This window comes from Podarcis muralis, chromosome 1, assembly GCF_964188315.1.
Source record: "Podarcis muralis chromosome 1, rPodMur119.hap1.1, whole genome shotgun sequence".
Lineage (NCBI taxonomy): Eukaryota > Metazoa > Chordata > Lepidosauria > Squamata > Lacertidae > Podarcis > Podarcis muralis.
In genome coordinates, this window is record NC_135655.1 from 11,884,930 (window position 1) to 11,904,238 (window position 19,309).

Consider the following 19,309-nt stretch of genomic DNA (forward strand, 5'->3'; position numbering starts at 1 on the left):
GTGCTGGTTTTGACCTTTAAAGCCCTTTGTGGCTTAGGGCCCTCGTATCTACAGGACCGCCTCTCCTGGTGTGTCCCGCAGAGGACCTTAAGGCTCTAACCATAGTTTAGAGGTCCCGGGCCCTAAGGACGTCAGAATATCCTCCGCCAGGGCCAGGGCCTTTTCAGTGATGGCTCCGTCCTGGTGGAATGCTCTGTCCCATGAGACTAGGGCCCTTCAGGATTTAACCTCCTTCCACGGGGCCTGTAAGACAGAGCTATTCCACCTGGCCTTTAATTCGAATTCAGCCTGATGTTTTATTTCCCTTCTTTTCCCTCCCCCCCCCCCTTTTATGAAGATTACCCGCTCTGAGACCCCACAGCTAATTCTCCCCTGGCCTCCTCGCTGGCCCAAGTAGGACTAATTCAACCAGCTAGCCCTGGTGACTATCTAATGCTTATTGGATGGATTTCCCCAATCCAAACTGATTTTTGAACTTTGAATTTTATTGTTATTCATGCTTTTATACTGTATTTTATGCTGCTTCTGTGTTGTATTACAATTAAGTGTTTTAAATTTGTTGTTAGCCACCCTGAGTCCAGTTTTCTGAACCAGCAAGGGCGGGGTATAAATAAAAAAATATTATTATTATTATTATTATTATTATTATTATTATTATTATTATTAAATACAAAGGCGGCAATGGGGCTGCACTCTCTCCCCGCAGCTCCTGATGCTGTTTGCCTTACATATACCATATTTTTTGCTCTATAAGACTCACTTTTTCCCTCCTAAAAAGTAAGGGGAAATGTGTGTGCGTCTTATGGAGTGAATGCAGGCTGCACAGCTATCCCAGAAGCCAGAACAGCAAGAGGGATCACTGCTTTCACTGCACAGCGATCCCTCTTGTTGCTCTGGCTTCTGAGATTCAGAATATTTTTTTTTCCTTGTTTTCCTCCTGCAAAAATTGGGTGCGTCTTATGGTCTGGTGCGTCTTATAGAGCGAAAAATGCGGTAGCTATCCCCGAAGCTCCAAATTTGCCTTGAAATCTATCTCCAGTAAAGTAATATGAAACCTTGTCAAAACTATTTCCTCCCCATGTCTCCCTTAAAGATGCAACTTGCCTTTCATGCAAATGAATACATAATAATTTTTCTGCAGGTAAGGATTTCAGGTGTTTCCGAGAAGCCCCCAAAAGGGACTAGCAGGGCTCAATTTGATTTGGGAAGACAATATCTGCGGCAGGCTCTCTGCATCGGCCTCACGTCCCTGTTATTCACTCTTAAACACTGACAGTTGTGGCAGCAGAGACTGCGATTTAAAATGATTAAAATGATTATAAACTGTTAAAATGCAAATTGTCAACACCACATGTCAAAGCAAGCACTCTTTTAAATCAAGCAGGGGGAGAAAGAGAGACCTGATTTTTACTGGGGAAATGAGAACGTTCCTGGGGGCAGACTTGAAGAGGTTTTAAGACTAGAGGACCGAGAAATAATAGCCTGTCTGGGGGTCAAAGGAGTAGGAACCTGTGACCTTTAATGAGAGGATATTGTGGGGAAATTCAATAAAATCATGTATTAGGCGTTCTTAAGGCAAATATACATCTACAGCATATTTCAGAAAGCGGTTTGTCTGCTGGTTTGATGCTTGTTCTCAATATAATAATAATAATAATAATAATAATAATAATAATAATAATAATTTATTTATACCCCACCCATCTGGTTGGTTTTCCTAGCCACTCTGGGCAGCTCCCAACAGAATATATTAAAAACACGATAAAACATCAAACATTAAAAACTTCCCTAAATAGAGCTGCCTTCAGATGTATTCTAAAAGTCAGATAGTTGTTTATTTCCTTGACATCGGAAGGGAGGGTGCCAATAACAAGAAGACCTCACTTCTCGCAGTGAGGGAACCACTAGAAGGCCCTTGGAGCTGGACCTCAGTGTCTGGGCTTAATGATGGGGTTGGAGACGCTCCTTCAGGTATACTGGACCTTTGAGGCCGTTTACGGCTTTAAAGGTCAGCACCAACACTTTGAATTGTGCTCGGAAACGTACTGGGAGCCAATGTAGGTCTTTCAAGACCGGTGTTATGTGGTCTTGGCGGCCACTCCCAGTCACCAGTCTGGCTGCCGCATTCTGGATTAATTGCAGTTTCCAAGTCACCTTCAAAGGTAGCCCCATGTAGAGCGCATTGCGGTAGTCCAAGTAGGAGATAACCAGAACATGCACCACTCTGGCGAGAGTCTGTGGGCAGGTAGGGTACCAGATAGAGCTGGTGGACAGCTGACCTGGACACAGAATTGACCTGTGCCTCCATGGACAGCTGTGAGTCCATAATGACTCCCAGGCTGCGCACCTAGTCCTTCAGGGGCACAGTTACCCCATTCAGGACCAGGGAGTCCTCCACACCAGCCCGCCCCCTGTCCCCCAAAAACAGTACTTCTGTTTTTGGATGCCTCTCAATATATCATTGCCAAACAGTCTTCATTGCCATTTAGACACCAGGCACCATTTTGAATCAAGATGGAAGACTGAAACGTGACTTGGGCATGACTTCACTCTTCTTTTCTTTCCTTTTTCTTTTGCAGAGGTTCAGCTGTCACCAAACATGGCACAAGGGCTTTCTGTAGATGTTTGGATGCCGGGTGTCAGGGAGAATTCGGAGGAGCAAGTGATAGAAGAGGCGGAGCAGGGGCCCAGGGATGCTGTGGAAGTGGAAGAGAGGGCGGAGATTAGCCAGGAGGAGGAAGGGCTCAGGGATGCTGCAGAGCCCTGGAAGCGGCCAGAGGAAGGGAGCTCAAGACTCTGGAAGGGAGGAAAGACTCTTTCAAAACAGCACAGACAAGGAGGGAAATGAAACATAAGGATCAAAGATGTCTCACGCGATTCCCACGCCTACTTTGCTGGCGCGGGAATCGAAGGAAGCCACTCCCCGAATCTGACTCGACAGGTTCGGAAGCGTAATCCTGAATTGTACCTGTTTCTTGTACAGTCATACCACAGGTTACAGATACTTCAAGTTGTGTGTTTTCGGGTTACGGAAGTACCGGAACGGGTTACTTCCGTGTTTCGGCACTCGCGCATGTGCAGAAACACTAAATCGTGCTTTGCGTATGTGCAGAAGCACCGAATCACAAACCACGCGTGTGCAGACACAGTGCTGCAGGTTGCAAACACTGCAGGTTGCGAACTTGCCTCCCGCACGGATCACGTTCGCAACCCGAGCGTCCACTGTACATATATAATAAAGACTGTACATACCGAGCTGAATGTGCTGGGGTGTTAATACGAAGGGGAGACACCACCTTTACACCGCGCCCCATTTTGAATCAAGATGGCAGACCAATACATGACTTTGGCACGATGGGACCAAACTCACAAATTGCTTTATCTGTTAAAAAAAACAAAAAACTTTTTTTTTCTAAAAAAAATCCTGGGTTGAGCTGGTTGGTACTTACGGACGTTAATATCATATTATTTAAAATATTGTGGATAATTGTTCCTTAATTTCAATTAAGATTTAAGTGGGTTTTCTTAAGGATCCCTGAATACTGATCCAGCTGAACATTCCCAATGAAATAAATGAGGAAGTGCTGTACCAACCCTGAAGTTGAGCCTTTCTCAACCTGGTTCATGGAGGTAGAGGCTAGCAATGGCTCCTGTCCACGATGCCTGTCCTCTGCCTCCACATTCAAAGGCAGCCATGCTTCTGAACACCAGCTGCTGGGAATCACCAGTGGTGCGAGGGCTCTTGTTCTCGAATCCTGCTCCCTGGTTTCCCCCAGGCACCTGGTCGGCCACTGTGAGAACAGGATGCTGGACTCAATGTGCCGCCGCTGGCCTGACCTTGCAGATCTTTTCTTCTCAATAGTGCCTGCTCTGTTTGCAAGAACATTACAAACAGAAGAGGGCAGCAAAGATAAGGAAATGGAGAAGAATAGGCTAACTAGGTCAGTAGTTTTCCAAGATGACGGGTTTGGGGATCCCTTTTTGTACTGATGTCTGCCAAGGGTCTGCCGTGGCCCCTTGGGGACTGTGGAAGTCTGTAGGTAACAGTGTGTTGCGTATTTATCTGCCCCCAATCTTATGGGCTATTTGATTATTATTATTTTGGTTTTTAATGATTTTTATGAAAGGTTTTCCTCGTTTACAAAAGCACGTGCGTTGTCTCTTTCGAAGGCTGTGTTTTCTACAGATCAGTTATATTTGTTGTGAGATACTGGTGCTATTTGCAGCATAGGGTGGGGAAGAAAAGAGGGGGGAGATGGGCGGTGGGGTGGTAAAGCTTATGTTCTTTTACTTAGTGTATACATGGGGGGGGGGGTTGTGTCAGAGTCACTTGGGTAGGTTCTCTTTCTGTTCATGGGCTATTTGTCTCCTGCAGGACGGCCAAACGGTTGTGTTCCATTTTACACTTTTGCAACTTGGTACAGGATCACTTGCAACAAGGGGAGGGCCTCAAATCCCATAAACAAGACTTTTCAGTTACTCTTCAGGCAAATGTTAAGAACGATCAGGAAAGCCGCACCTTCGAAGACGTGACGGCTGAGGATTTTTAAAATGCCATGATGTAAACATCGTTCCCTGGTGTCGTAATTCCACAGCATCTTCGGTTAAGTCTGGGAGTGTCTCCTGACTGAAACACTGGGGAGCCACTGCCACTCAGTGTAGACAAGACTGGGTTAGAGATAGACCAAACAAACGTTGTATATACCATTGTAATAGCATTAGGTAAAAGGTAAAGGGACCCCTGACCATTAGGTCTAGTCGTGACCGACTCTGGGGTTGCGGCGCTCATCTCGCTTTATTGGCTGAGGGAGCCGGCGTACAGCTTCCAGGTCATGTGGCCAGCATGACTAAGCTGCTTCTGGCGAACCAGAGCAGCACACGGAAACGCCATTTACCTTTCCGCTGGAGCGGTACCTATTTATCTACTTGCACTTTGAGGTGCTTTCGAACTGCTAGGTTGGCAGGAGCAGGGACCGAGCAAAGGGAGCTCACCCCGTCGCGGGGATTCGAACCGCCGACCTTCTGATTGGCAAGTCCTAGGCTCTGTGGTTTTAACCCACAGTGCCACCTGCTTGTAATAGCATTATAATACAATTAATCATGAGAACAGTCCCTGCCCTCACACCTTTAAGACACCATAGATTATTTCATGGCCAAAGGTCTGAGTAATAATAAATAATAATAATAATAAATTTTATTTATATCCCGCCCTCCCCAGCCGAAGCCGGGCTCAGGGCGGCTAACAACACTAAAACAGTACAACATTATAAATACATTCTAAAAATTAATTAAAATACAAATTGATGGCAACCATAGACTAAAGCTTTGTAGAGATTGCCAAAGGAGGGAGTCAGGCTGTGCCCTGACCAAAGGCCTGGTGGAACAGCTCTGTCTTACAGGCCCTGCGAAAAGATGTCAAGTCCTGCAGGGCCCTTGTCTCTTGCGACAGGGCATTCCACTAGGTTGGAGCCGCAGTCGAAAAAGCTCTGGCTCTAGTTGAGGCCAGCCTAACCTCTCTGTGGCCTGGGACCTTCAAGATGTTTTTATTTGAAGACCGTAAGTTCCTCTGTGGGGCATACCAGGAGAGGCGGTCCCGTAGGTAAAAAGGAATGTTTTTGCCCGTCATGATGGCACCAGGCGAGCCTCTCTAGGGAGAGCATTCTACAGTCGGGGAGCCATCACACAAAAAGCCCGTTCTCATGTTGTCACCCTCCGAACTCCACCTTTTACGTGCACCTCCTGCCACTGTCTTCTCGCAGCCACAGTGCATGCCTTTTTATATAGTGGGCCTCAGGGGCGGTGGGCAGGGAGGGGTGCTGGCCTGCTGTCAACCACATCACTGCCCTTGCCGGGAGAGAGAGAGGAGGGCTCTGGTGGTGGGAAGGCCAGCAGGACGTGACAGCAGTGGCGGTGGTGCACTGCACTGACCTTTGGTCTGTGTGTGTGGTTTGGGAGCTGCACGGTCAGGGAAAAAACAATGCTGTCCAGGGTTGCAAAGACTGCAGAGAGAATAATTGGGTGTACTCTTCCCACCTTAGATCAAATCTATGCTTCCAGGTGCCATAAGAAAGCTGCAGAGATAGCGCAGGATAATACACACCCCGGAAATGATCTCTTTCAGCTTCTGCCTTCTGAAAGAAGGTACAGGGTTATAAAAGCTAGGACTAGCCGCCTGAGAAACAGTTTCTACGCAAATGCAATTCTGGTTCTAAACGCAGCATAAAGAGTCTCTATAGTATATTGTATTTTAAAATGGGGTTTTAGAGTTTTTAGGGGTTTTTGAATGTCTTGTGTAGATTTTGTAGAGAGCCAGTGTGGTGTAGTGGTTAAGAGCGGTAGTCTCGTAATCTGGGGAACCGGGTTCGCGTCTCCGCTCCTCCACATGCAGCTGCTGGGTGACCTTGGGCCAGTCACACTTCTTTGAAGTCTCTCAGCCCCACTCACCTCACAGAGTGTTTGCTGTGGGGGAGGAAGGGAAAGGAGAATGTTAGCTGCTTTGAGACTCCTTAGGGTAGTGATAAAGTGGGATATCAAATCCAATTTTCAATTTCATTGTTCTGTATGGGACAAGGACAATAAAGATATCGTATCGTATCGTATCGTATCGTATCGTATTGTATCATACCACAGCACCCTTCTCCCTCCCAGTTAGCACAGCAATGCAGCGGATGGGAAGCCCGGGGTCCAGGGAGGCCTCTCTTCGCTGCCCAGCCCTGGCCAAGGCCTCCCTTTGTGCTTGGTAATGGGGCACCACAGCAACGACCGCAGCAGGGTGCATGCACAGTGTTCCCATGGCCATGCAAACACGGGGAGGCACTTGCTCCTGTACAGCTGAGAAAACCTTCCGCCGTTTCCCACATTTGATCAGCCGGCTCGAATGAATGGCATGTGCCGCTGTGAGAAACTTCAAGCGTCCACATTGTTCGCGTTCTTGCTTCCCAGTTGGATTTGCCAACGTTCAGATTCCAAGCCGGCGACCAGACCCTTCTCCGCTTACTGTGTATGCACAAAATACGTCTCACGGTTTTACTACAGAGGCTTTGCGTCCCTGAGCACCCTATCGGCTTTCTTAGACCCTCCAACCAGGACACTCTCTGCCTAATCTGGGTAGGTGCCAAACTGCAGAAGACTATTGAGGAAACAAGACTCTGAAGACACAGGAATAGGCACATTCTGGACATTCATTTGCTCACCATTTAACACTGGAATAGTTCTGTGTCGCTGTGATGTGTGCATTTTTAAAATAAATAAATTTGCAATGCAACGAGCCAGACAGACATGGAAGCTGAGTCCCAGGCACCTTCTTCAGACTATGAAAAAGATCCTCCATCAATAGAGTCTATTGCAGGGCAGATTTGAGGGTAAACCATACGCAGAACGAGTCTGCCCCTGTGGCTTGATGGAGGTAGAAATTGTCTCTCATGCCTTGTTACGCTGCCGTCTCTATGGGGTTATACGCTCGGTATGTATTACCCCTCCTATGCAAAAATCTCCGAATGAATCCAAACTTCAATGTCTAAAATCCCTGGTAGAGGACAAGGATCCTGAGATCAGGTTAAGGGTAGCCAAATTCTGTGTGATTGCCATAAAACGTAGGGAACAAGCTGTGCTATCATAATGATTAAGGCCTTAAATGATAAATTTAGGTTATATTTTAGTGACTAAGTTTTAATTTATATATATTTTCAACTGTTGCTATATCTGCATAGCCCAAGAAGGTTACTCTTTCCCATGGGTAGGCAAACTAAGGCCTGGGGGCCAGATCCGGCCCAATTGCCTTCTAAATCCAGCCTGCTGACGGTCCAGGAATCAACATGTTTTTACATGAGTAGAATGTGTCCTTTTATGTAAAATGCATCTCTGGGTTATTTGTGGGGCCTGCCTGGTGTTTTTACATGAGTAGAATGTGTGCTTTTATTTAAAATGCATCTCTGGGTTATTTGTGGAGCATAGGAATTTGTTCATTTTTTCCCCCTCTTCAAAATATCGTCCAGCCCCCCACAAGGTCTGAGGGAAAGTGGACCAGCCTCCTGCTGAAAAAGTTTGCTGACCCCTGTTCCAAAGTAATAAAAATGATCTCAGTTAACTCGTGGGAATTGGCATTCTGTGAACCGTGTGCAGAGAAGTCAAGGAGATGACTAAAAGCTGAGGGATTCATCCTCTCGCAATCTCATTGCCTGAAATCAAATATTGTCCAGACCCTTGGAGTCTCAGTTCTACTGTCCTACTGAGCGTTGAACCTATTTAAATTCACTTTCCCCAAAACAATACTTGGCAGCACATTCTAGTTAGAAAGTCTTCTGGGAAACCCAAACAGACATTGATTTAGTTGTCCAAACTTTTCAGGTCCTGGAGGTACTGAATCGGTTTTCCACCTTCCATTTTCTTTCTGTCTCTCTGGAACTTTCTCTGGCCTAATATCCATTTCTCCTCCTAGTTCAGGCATAGGCAAACTCTGCCCTCCGGATGTTTTGGGACTACAACTCCCATCATCCCTAGCTAACAGGACCAGTGGTCAGGGATGATGGGAGTTGTAGTCCCAAAACATCCAGAGGGCCGAGTTTGCCTATGCCTGTCCTAGTTCCTCTCCAGGTTAATTATACACCTACTAGGCTGATCTTTTCAAAGTTTTCAAACTAAGATCCGACCCCTTACAGCAAAACCCTATGCATATTTACTCAAAAGGAAGCCCCATTGGGTCTTCTTCACTAGTGAGTGTGTTTAGGATTGGAGCTTCTACTTCTAAAAAAATTAACAATCTCAAGTCTATCAAAAAGCTCACAGTCTACAGATGATTTCCTTATTTTCTTTATAGGAAATGTGTCATTTCTGTGTTTCTTTTTCAAAACAACAACAACATGCAAGTGACACGCAATTCATAAAATGCAAAGGAAAATAGCATTTAATTGATTCATTTCTGGGTGCTATTTGGGGTTCTATTTCTGGCGGGGGATGCAGCCAAAACATGCTATAGCTAAACAAAGGGACATTTAGTTGCAAGGGTAAAATAATTCCTACTTAAAAATAAAAAAAAATCACATTGTTATCGAACTAATTTAATGATGATGAAAAGAACAGCTTCTTAATTGGGGGAGGGACGCCGATATTTCAATAAAATATACCCACATGAAAGATATCCAGATTGTTATTTTTTTAATTATTATTACCAAAAAAATGCAGATGATGTGATTCCAAGATGGAAAACATTCCTAGGGTGAAACATTGTTTAGAACCCGAGGGTCGCTTTGGAATGTCGGCAGCCAAGACCTAAAATTCTTTGTGTCGGAATAATAACAACAGGAAGCTTAAACAATGGCTCTGATCTGAAACAAGAAAAGGTTTCCTCTCTTGCTTTTTAAAGTGGAATTGCACTGCACGGCTGGCGAAGACGGATGGGGGAGAAATTCAGTTCCATTGGCATTTAAACGTGAATCTACCAACTTCAGAATTCCTGAAACTATACGCAGAAACCAAAACACAGCCATCTTCCTAAATTCATACTACCCCAGATTTTGCAGTGCAGCTTCTTCAGCCAAGTACAGTGGTGCCTCGCAAGACGAAATTAATTCGTTCCGCAAGTTTTTTCTTCTTGCGAGTTTTTCGTCTTGCGATGCACGGTTTCCCATAGGAATGCATTGAAAATCAATTAATGCGTTCCTAGGGAAACCGACTTCAGACCAGGTCCGGGGACAGTCTGTCCCCCGACCTCTTCTGAAGGCTGGGGGGGGACAAGGGCTTTTCTTCCCACCCCCAGCATTTTTAAAAACCCCGGGACAGCGGAGGGCTTCTCCGCTGTCCGGGGCGATCTTAAAATGCTGGCGGGCGGCATGTCCGGGGCGATTTAAAAGCCCCTGGGAAGGCAGGCAGGGGGGACAAAGACTTTTGCCCCCCGCCAGCCTTCAGAAGAGGTCCTGGACCTCTTCTGAAGGCCAGCGGGGGGCAAAAGTCTTTGCTCCCCCCTGCCTGCCTTCCCGGGAGAGCGGAGAAATGCAGCGCGTTTCTCCGCTCTCCCGGGAGGGCTTTTAAAGGCAGGCAGGGGGGACAAAGACTTTCGCTCCCCCCCGCCTGCCTTCAAAAGCTGTCCGGCCAAGGCTTCGCGGACCTCTCCGCAAGCAGCGGCAGCGCTGCCGCTGCTTGCGGAGAGTTGCCGGCATGCCGAAGCCTGCGCGCGCTGAGATCAGCGCGCCCAGGCTTCGCGGCGGGGTGAGAGGTTCCCGCCCCGCCGCCCGGCATCGGGGCATCGTTCCGAAGCCCGGCGGCGGCGGGAGGAGGTGTCCCCGCCTTGCCGCCAGGCTTCGGAGGAGGTCCGAGGACAGTGGGGAAGACGCGCTGCGCTTCCCCGCTGTCCCGGAGATTTCCCTATGGGCTGTCGTCTTGCGAAGCAAGCCCATAGGGAAATTCATTTTGCGAAGCGCCTCCAAAACGGAAAACCCTTTCGTCTAGCGGGTTTTCCGTCTTGCAAGGCGTTCGTCTTGCGAGGTACCACTGTATTGTGTAGAAAGCTGCGTTGAATGGGGGTAAAGTATGCATTTAAAAATGCACATTTAGTGAAAATAACATACACACATGTATTATTTTAAGGGTTCATAATTTTTTTTTGAAATAGCAACAACCTCAGATATGCAGATGACACAACCTTGATGGCAGAAAGTGAGGAGGAACTAAAGATCCTTTTAATGAGGGTGAAAGAGGAGAGCGCAAAATATGGTCTGAAGCTCAACATCAAAAAAACGAAGATCATGGCCACTGGTCCCATCACCTTCTGGCAAATAGAAGGGGAAGAAATGGAGGCAGTGAGAGATTTTACTTTCTTGGGCTCCATGATCACTGCAGATGGTGACAGCAGCCACGAAATTAAGAGACGCCTGCTTCTTGGGAGGAAAGCAATGACAAGCCTAGACAGCATCTTAAAAAGCAGAGACATCACCTTGCCGACAAAGGTCTGTATAGTAAAAGCCATGGTTTTCCCAGTAGTGATGTATGGAAGTGAGAGCTGGACCATAAAGAAGGCTGATCACCGAAGACTTGATGCTTTTGAATTATGGTGCTGGAGGAGACTCTTGAGAGTCCCATGGACTGCAAGAAGATCAAACCTATCCATTCTTAAGGAAATCAGCCCTGAGTGCTCACTGGAAGGACAGATCCTGAAGCTGAGGCTCCAATACTTTGGCAACCTCATGAGAAGAGAAGACTCCCTGGAAAAGACCCTGATGTTGGGAAAGATGGAGGGCACAAGGAGAAGGGGATGACAGAGGATGAGATGGTGGGACAGTGTTCTCGAAGCTACCAGCATGAGTTTGACCACCAGCATGAGTGGAAGACAGGAGTGCCTGGCGTGCTCTGGTCCATGGGGTCACGAAGAGTCGGACACGACTAAATGACTAAACAACAACTTTTTTTGGGGGGGAGGGAATGTATCCTAGGCAACATTGTTTACAAAGTTGTACATAGTGTGAAAATTCACATTAAAACACAGGTGAATTTTCACGAGGACTTGAAAACAATATTTGCAAAATGGTGTGGGGAATGGAACTGAAGATTGGAAAAATAGGAAGCGGAGAGAAAGCGAAATGGAGTCACCCATCTCTACTGATAACGGAGTGTGGGTGCTTGAAAATGCAGCAGCTACGCTGTCTTGAAAACTGGACCATTTCCTAACCCATCTTGCACACTTCTTTGACAATGGGATTTGCTCCCACAAGTTGGTGATGGCAAAAGCGGATGGTTTTAAAAGGGGAATAGAAAATTCGTGGAGGCTAAGGCAATCAGTGGCTGCTATTCCTGGTGGCTATTTATTACCTCCCTTGTCAAAGGCAGCATGTCTCTGATATCTGTCGCTGGGAATGACAAGCAGGAGAAAGCTGCTGTTTAATATGAGCTTCTCATAAGTATCTGGCTGGCCAGTGTAAGACAATAAGTAACCAAACAATTAAACCCCTGTGTTGCAAACAATTATCAGTAATATCCAAGGCAACACGATGACCAAGTGCAACAATGCGATGTCAATATAAATTCTTTATATAATCTGTACAGAACACTGAACAGTATGAAATATATAAATTATGCACTCTTTGCAAAACCAAATAAACAGAAATCTTGTAAATCTCTGAAAATCACAAAAAATGCACTCTTGATGGATTCTCTTGACAACATAGAACCAAATAAACATAGAACCAAATATCAAAACAAAAAAAATTCCTTCCAGTAGCACCTTAAAGACCAACTAAGTTAGTTCTTGGTATGAGCTTTCGTGTGCATGCACACTTCTTCAGATACACTGAAACAGAAGTTGCCAGATCCTTCTATATAGTGAGAAGGTGGGGAGGGGTATTACTCAGAAGGATGGTGGGAATGGGTGATTGGCAGATAGCTGTGATGAGCCTGTTGACGAATCTCTTTTTTCTGTTTTTTTGTTTTTTGTTTTGACTATGGCAGACCAACACGGCTACCTATCTGTAACTAGAACCAAATATGTTCTGTTTTCAAGAGAATCCATCAAGAGTGCATATTTTGTGATTTTCAAAGATTTACAAGATTTATTTGGTTTTGCAGATGGTGCATAATTTATATATTTCATACTGTTCAGTGTTCTGTATAGATTATATAAAGAGTTTATATTGACATCGCATTGTTGCACTTGGTCATCGTGTTGCCTTGGATATTACTGGCCAGTGTAAGAAACAGGATGTTAGAGAAGACAGTCCTTTGGTCTGATCCAGGAAGGCTCCATCATCACCCAGTTGGCCCTGCGCCCTGGGGAATCCCTGTACCCAGGTCTGCCAGCCACTGACCAGTCTGCAGGCAGCCCTGCAGGCCTCCCCAAGAAGGCTCCAGATTGTTGACATGGGGCTGTGGCCAAGCCACAATGCTGCCTGACTGTTTAAAGTAAACAGACTAACGCAGTTCCTTAGGGTGTTATAAGCACTTCCTTTGCTATCATAGGTACTGTAAATGCAGGTCCTGCTATCCACCTGCTCGTTGTGCAAAAATTCAGTTATCCAAACATAAAGAGTGATGCCCAAACCTCGCTTTACACTTTGTATATTCAGATATCTGAACAGGCAGAATTTTCCCACTTCCTTACTTGCTTGTGCTTTGCTAGTTGGTGGCAGCCATTTTCAGGCAGAAACTATGCGGGGAGGTGAGGGAGGGAAATTGGACAAATCAGAGAGCAGGAGAGGTTTTTTTTTTTAAAAAAGAAAATGTTTTCCCATTGCCTCTCTTTTGCTGGGTGGCTGAAGCCATTTCAGGAAGAAGCCATGGAGGAAGCGAAGCGAGAGATCAGACAAAGGACAAGTTAGAAAAGTTGTGTGTCGAGGTCCCCAAGCCACCCCAATAAAACACAATTCACACAGAATTTTTGTTTAAGGTTTTTGGCATAATTTTGGCCACAACTTTATTAAAATACGAAAAATGTGAGTGGTTGCTTAGGCATTGGTTGTGACTATCTGACCCCGCACGGGGACAGACTGACATTCGCACGACCACGAAAGTCAGAAAGGGGGAAACACTTTGGGGGAAAAGATGGAGCTGGATACCATGCCCTCACCTCTCCCCAAATGCTTCCAGGGGCTCTTGCGTGGCCCTAGCCCCTTGACAGGGGTTCGGACAAAAGCACGGCGAGCCCTGTATTCCTTTAACGGAATATCCTTGCAGCAGCATTGGAGGGGAAGGCACAGCCAATCCATGCCCCTCCACCTACCAATTCATAAAACCAATGCCTAACTGCAACCTTACAAGTTGTGACGATTTGCTACGCAGTAGGCAAAGCCCAAATGGCCCCAGCCAATCAGCCAAATGGACAAAATTCCTACCGGGCCCCTGCCCCAAAAGCAGACGACCCCATGACAGGCATAGCAAGGTCAATACGAACAACCCTAAATATAGGGAGGGTGGGCGGGTGATCCAATGCACGCAGCGAAAAGAGGAAGCTCAACACTGCACGCAGGGAATAAAAGACTTCTTGGCTGTCAATCAAAAAATGGCAACATCAAATTCTCCCCAACGACAAGAGGAGCCCAATCGGAAAGGTGGTCAACTACTTTCCCCCGCCCGTCAACAGTGAGGTGTCTTGTTAGACCCCATCGCAACACGTGCTCTCCATGAAGGAGAACACGCTTTCCCATAGGAATCAATGGAAATTGTGGACTTTATGTGAACACTTGCCTAATGAACACTTTCCAGGAAACGCATTGTGTTTGCTAAGTGGGACCTGCATGTACATAAGAAGAGCCCTGTAGCTGTATAAGTTCAACAGAACTCCTCACCCTCTGCGCGCCTGCACGTGCACGCATGCACGTACACTCACACACTCTCTTCTGATTCCCAGCAACTGCCTCCAACCGTAGAGGTAGATCATAGCCGCCATAAGATCAATAGCAAGCAAGCCAGCCTCTGCCTGCAGTCCTAGAATCTAAAAGACAAGACGCAGATTTCATTCTGTGCACATCCAAAGGTGAATCTAGCAGGTTCACATTTTACAAAACAATACGCCAGCTGAAACGCAGCCATCTTTCAAAAATCAACCTTCTGCAAGTTTCTAGCAGAGTTCTCTGGCCGAGCAAAGTGCACAGAAATGCATACATTCATGAAAATAACATTCTAGAAATTCATTACATCAGAGGAAATCAGAAAACGTGTCTATTAAGCAAAACTCTATACGAATGTGTACGTTAGGAGAAAATTGCATGCAAATGCTGATGAATTTGCGCGATGACATCTTGTTGCTTTTTAATTGCAAGCGGATGTGGAGATCACCTTGCCAACAAAGGTCTGTACAGTTAAAGCTATGGTTTTCCCAGTAGTGATGTATGGAAGTGAGAGCTGGACCATCAAGAAGGCTGATCGCCGAAGAATGGATGCTTTTGAATTATGGTGCTGGAGGAGACTCTTGAGAGTCCCATGGACTGTAAGAAGATCAAACCTCTCCATTCTGAAGGAAATCAGCCCTGAGTGCTCACTGGAGGGACAGATCCTGAAGCTGAGGCTCCAATACTTTGGCCAGACTCCCTGGAAAAGACCCTGATGTTGGGAAAGATGGAGGGCACAAGGAGAAGGGGATGACAGAGGGCGAGATGGTTGGACAGTGTTCTCAAAGCTACCAGCATGAGTTTGACCAAACTGCGGGAGGCAGTGGAAGACAGGAGTGCCTGGCGTGCTCTGGTCCATGGGGTCACAAAGAGTCGGACACGACTAAACGACTAAACAACAACAACAAAGTGGAGATGAGGAGAGCTGGACTTAAGGCCAGGAGAAATGAGAAACAGATAACCCGAAACTGGCAGATTCCCACGTCCCTATGTGTGTACACCTATATGTCCCTATAGCTGATGTACACGTTACAAATTGCAATGTGTGGGGGTGGTTTAAGCCTGTGTGCTGGAGCCCCACTCTGTTTACAGCTTTCCTCCATTCCCGACTGTGTGAACCAGCCTTATTATCTCATTGCAATCCTTGAGAAACCGGGGTCCTCCCCAGGTTCCCCCGGAGCCAGTATCAATTCAATCGCCAGCAGTGACAAGCCTGAGGGCGCTATTCATGAGACCATAATGCCTGGGCGCAAGCCTGATAAGCAATATCAGCTTTCCCAGCAACCCAGCCTAACCTTATGAAACTGCAGAACAATAAATTTATTGAAGGCTGCCCTAAAATAGCAGGAAATTATTACTCATTTGAATTATGTTCACGTTAAGGTCAATCCGCCTCCCCCGCCCCTCTCCCGGACTCTGATTGTTAATATTAGATGAAAGGACATTTCCTTTACATTGTATTTGGCCCAGCCATCGCTCCAAGAAACAGGAGAGACACATACATTACACCCCAGAAAACAGTTCTGGGCTGAATATTGTTTCGCACTTCGGCCGTTAGTCATTTTTTCCTCTGACCTTTACACTAATAATGGCAGGTTTCTATAAATGACAGGTAACAAATGGAGGAACCGAGGCACAAGGAGACAGGGTGTTTCTTGGACATAATCACACAGGAAAACCGAGATGGAGCCAGAGGACGTTGTGTGGGGGCAACGAAGCAAGATGCCCAGCTAATCAAATGCATTTGGAAGGATTTTGGGCACCAAGGAAAAGTAGCGTCACAGACTCTTAGAAGGAAGGCTGGCTCCTTCTGCCATAATACTAAAACTCATCCAATCAAGATGGATGTTGAAAGGTTTGGGGCAGATGAGAGAAAGGACTTCTCCACATACAGTGGTACCTCGGGATGCGAACGGGATGTGTTTTGCTGGTTCCGCGCATGTGCATGACGCCATTTTGAGTGCCTGCGCAAGCGGCGAAACCCGGAAGTCACACGCTCCGTTACTTCCAGGTTGCCGTGGAGCACAACCCGAAAGCGCTCAACCTGAAGCGCATTCAACCCGAGGCGTGGCTGTAGTTAAATTATAGAATTTACTCTACAAGATGGAGACTTGGGTGCCAACTGTGATGGCTTGAAAAGTGGATTAGACAAATTTGTGGAAGGTAAGGCTATAGGTGGCTATTTGCCATGATAGCTATGTTCCATGTCCACCATTGGAGGCAGTGTGCCTCTGAATACCATGTGCTGGGAACCACAGATGGCGAGAGAACTGTTGCATTCAGCTCCTGCTTTCTGGCTTCCCATAGCATCTGGTTGGCCATTATGAGAACCAGAAGCTGGAGTAGATGGGCCATTGGTCTCACCCAGCAGGCAGGCTCTTTTTATAGAATTATAGAATCATAGATCTGTAGAGTTGGAGGGGGCATTGAGGATGCTCTAGCCCAGTGGTTCTCAACCTGTGGGTCCCCAGATGTTGTTGGACCACATCTCCCATCACCCCTGAGCTCTGGCCTTGCTAGCTAGGGGTGATGGGAGTTGTAGTCCAACAACATCTGGGGACCCACAGGTTGAGAAAGGCTGTTCTAGTCCAACTCCCTGCAATGCAGGAATATGCAGCTGCCCCATGCAGGGATCGAACCTGCAACCTTGCCATTATCAGCACCACGCTCTAACCAACTGAGCTATGTTCTAATAATTTTGGTATGGCACTAGGGATAGTTTGGAAGCAGTATTTTTGGATTCGGTGCAAACATACCTTGAACATTCTGCTACATTTTTGATTCATGGATCAGAAGCGCCGACTCCGGAGCACCTGCAAGAGAAATAATGCAGATGTTGACAAACTAAGATAAGCTCAGAATTCTAGAATCTTATGCTGCAAGACGTGGATCTGTTCTGGATATTGCATACCTGCTATTTTCCAAAATAAACTTTGAAAATGCACATTGAAACCTCCCAGACTGAGCTCTGGAGTGTGGAGAATCAGCTGAAGGCAATATTAACAGGAGACATTAACAGTGCACAGTGCCAGTTGCATAGTACCCATGCCGTCACCAACACCCCTTCCAGGCCAACCCCCAGAGCTGTTTTGCAATCGCTCTCCCACCCCAAGAAAGTGCTGCTGCTTCTTTTTTAAAAAGGGATGTAAACATACAAGCAGCTCAGTATATATGATAATTATTGAAATAAATTGGACAACCTACCTGGCACAAGACAAACAGGTGACTCAACATCATCGATTGTACAACCATCCAGCAAACTGTTACATTGGAAGGAAGCCACGGGGAAGTCTCTTTAAATTTAACCTTTGTCTTCAATGTAGCATTTCAGAAAGCAACATTAGCCGGATGCTGCTGAAGGGTTTTGTCGAAAACTGTAGAGAGCCTGGAAAACAGAATCATCAGAGAGGAGCAAATTAGGCACAGCCTTGCGAAGAGACATAATATCTCTGGTCGTTTTCCCTTTATATTTCAGATGCAATTATGCAAGGCTGTTTTTCAAGCTGTGAAACACGTTCAAGAGATGATAATATCACTTTGATAACTTCCCAAGTGTTTGCATTAACATGTCTCCAAATCCCGCCCCGGGGTCCCCTCTCATCTGAATTAGCCACACATTCTTTCCTTGACTCATCTTCTGTAATGAAAAATTGCGCTTTTTTTTTTAATCTATTCAGAAAAGGGTCTCCACTAAACCTTGTGTTTAGTACATGCAGGCTTCTCATTTATTTTTTTGGAAAACAAAAGTCTGCCCCTGCTAGCGCATACAGATAAACCCTCTTCAGATATTCTTAAAATTTAGTTGGGGGAGGGCAGAGGAGCATCGAAGGAAGTTCCTGCCCACCCACCCCAGATTTGAAAAGTGGGTCTTAAGAACATTGAATTAATTCATTTAACCATTGCATTTATATCAAGGTTATTGGTGGAATCCTCTAAACAAAGACTCTCCTGCCTTCTGTTCCAGGAGTGCCAACACATACCTTGGTTTGTGTTTCCTTGGAATGAAAGTCACTGGACAAGGTGGTGCCTTTATATATACAGTGGTACCTCGGGTTACATACGTTTCAGGTTACATACGCTTCAGGTTACAGACCCCGCTAACCTAGAAATATTACCTCGGGTTAAGAACTTTGCTTCAGGATGAGAACAGAAATCGCGCAGCAGCAACGCAGCAGCAGCAGGAGGCCCCATTAGCCAAAATGGTGCTTCAGGTTAAGAACAGTTTCAGGTTAAGAACCGACCTCCGGAATGAAGTTCTTAACCAAGGTTCCACTGTATATAAGGACTGTTATCTTCCCCACACCTGCCAGGCCAAATTGGACAGGTAGGAGGAGGCCTCCGCCTGTCTGTCACCTGACATCTCAATGACATCAAGGGATTTATTTATTTTTTTCCACAGGGGTCTTCAGAAGCAACTCTCCAAACACTACAAACCAGCTCATTGTTGGCTCTTCAGAAGCCCTGTCCAAAGCAATGTGCAGCATCTTATCCTGTGCCTTGAAAGGGCCTTGGCAAGCACTGATTGGTGGTGCCAGCGAAGCCGCTTTTGGCTGCACCTTCCCACACCTGGCATAATATACAACATCGAGTATAAGGCAGGTGGGCATAGCTGGGCTAGAATGGCCTCGTAGGCCAAATGGGGAGGCCTATTAGGTCTAACTAAGCCCATGGGCTAGTGGTGGCTCTCCAATTTCAGGCAAGGGACATTCTCATCCCATGCTCTCTCCCTTTCAGCTTCAGTCCTTCTGGCACTGTGGGTTAAACCACAGAGCCTAGGGCTTGCCGATCAGAAGGTCGGCGGTTCGAATCCCTGAGACGGGGTGAGCTCCCGTTGCTCGGTCCCTGCTCCTGCCAACCTAGCGGTTCGAAAGCATGTCAAAGTGCAAGTAGATAAATAGGTACCGCTCTGGCGGGAAGGTAAACGGCGTTTCCGTGCGCTGCTCTGGTTTGCCAGAAGCAGCTTAGTCATGCTGGCCACATGACCCGGAAGCTGTACGCTG

At 46.4% G+C, this 19,309-nt stretch overlaps 1 long non-coding RNA gene across 1 annotated transcript; it reads right to left on the minus strand.

Annotated features, from left to right (window-relative positions):
- Positions 1-952: 952 nt before the first annotated feature.
- LOC114584816 (uncharacterized) lies at positions 953-17,945 on the minus strand. Its single transcript, XR_003703706.2, has 3 exons — positions 17,514-17,945; positions 17,066-17,122; positions 953-2,696 (listed from the first exon to the last, which is right to left on the minus strand). It is a non-coding gene; the product is annotated as an uncharacterized LOC114584816 (long non-coding RNA).
- Positions 17,946-19,309: the final 1,364 nt, after the last annotated feature.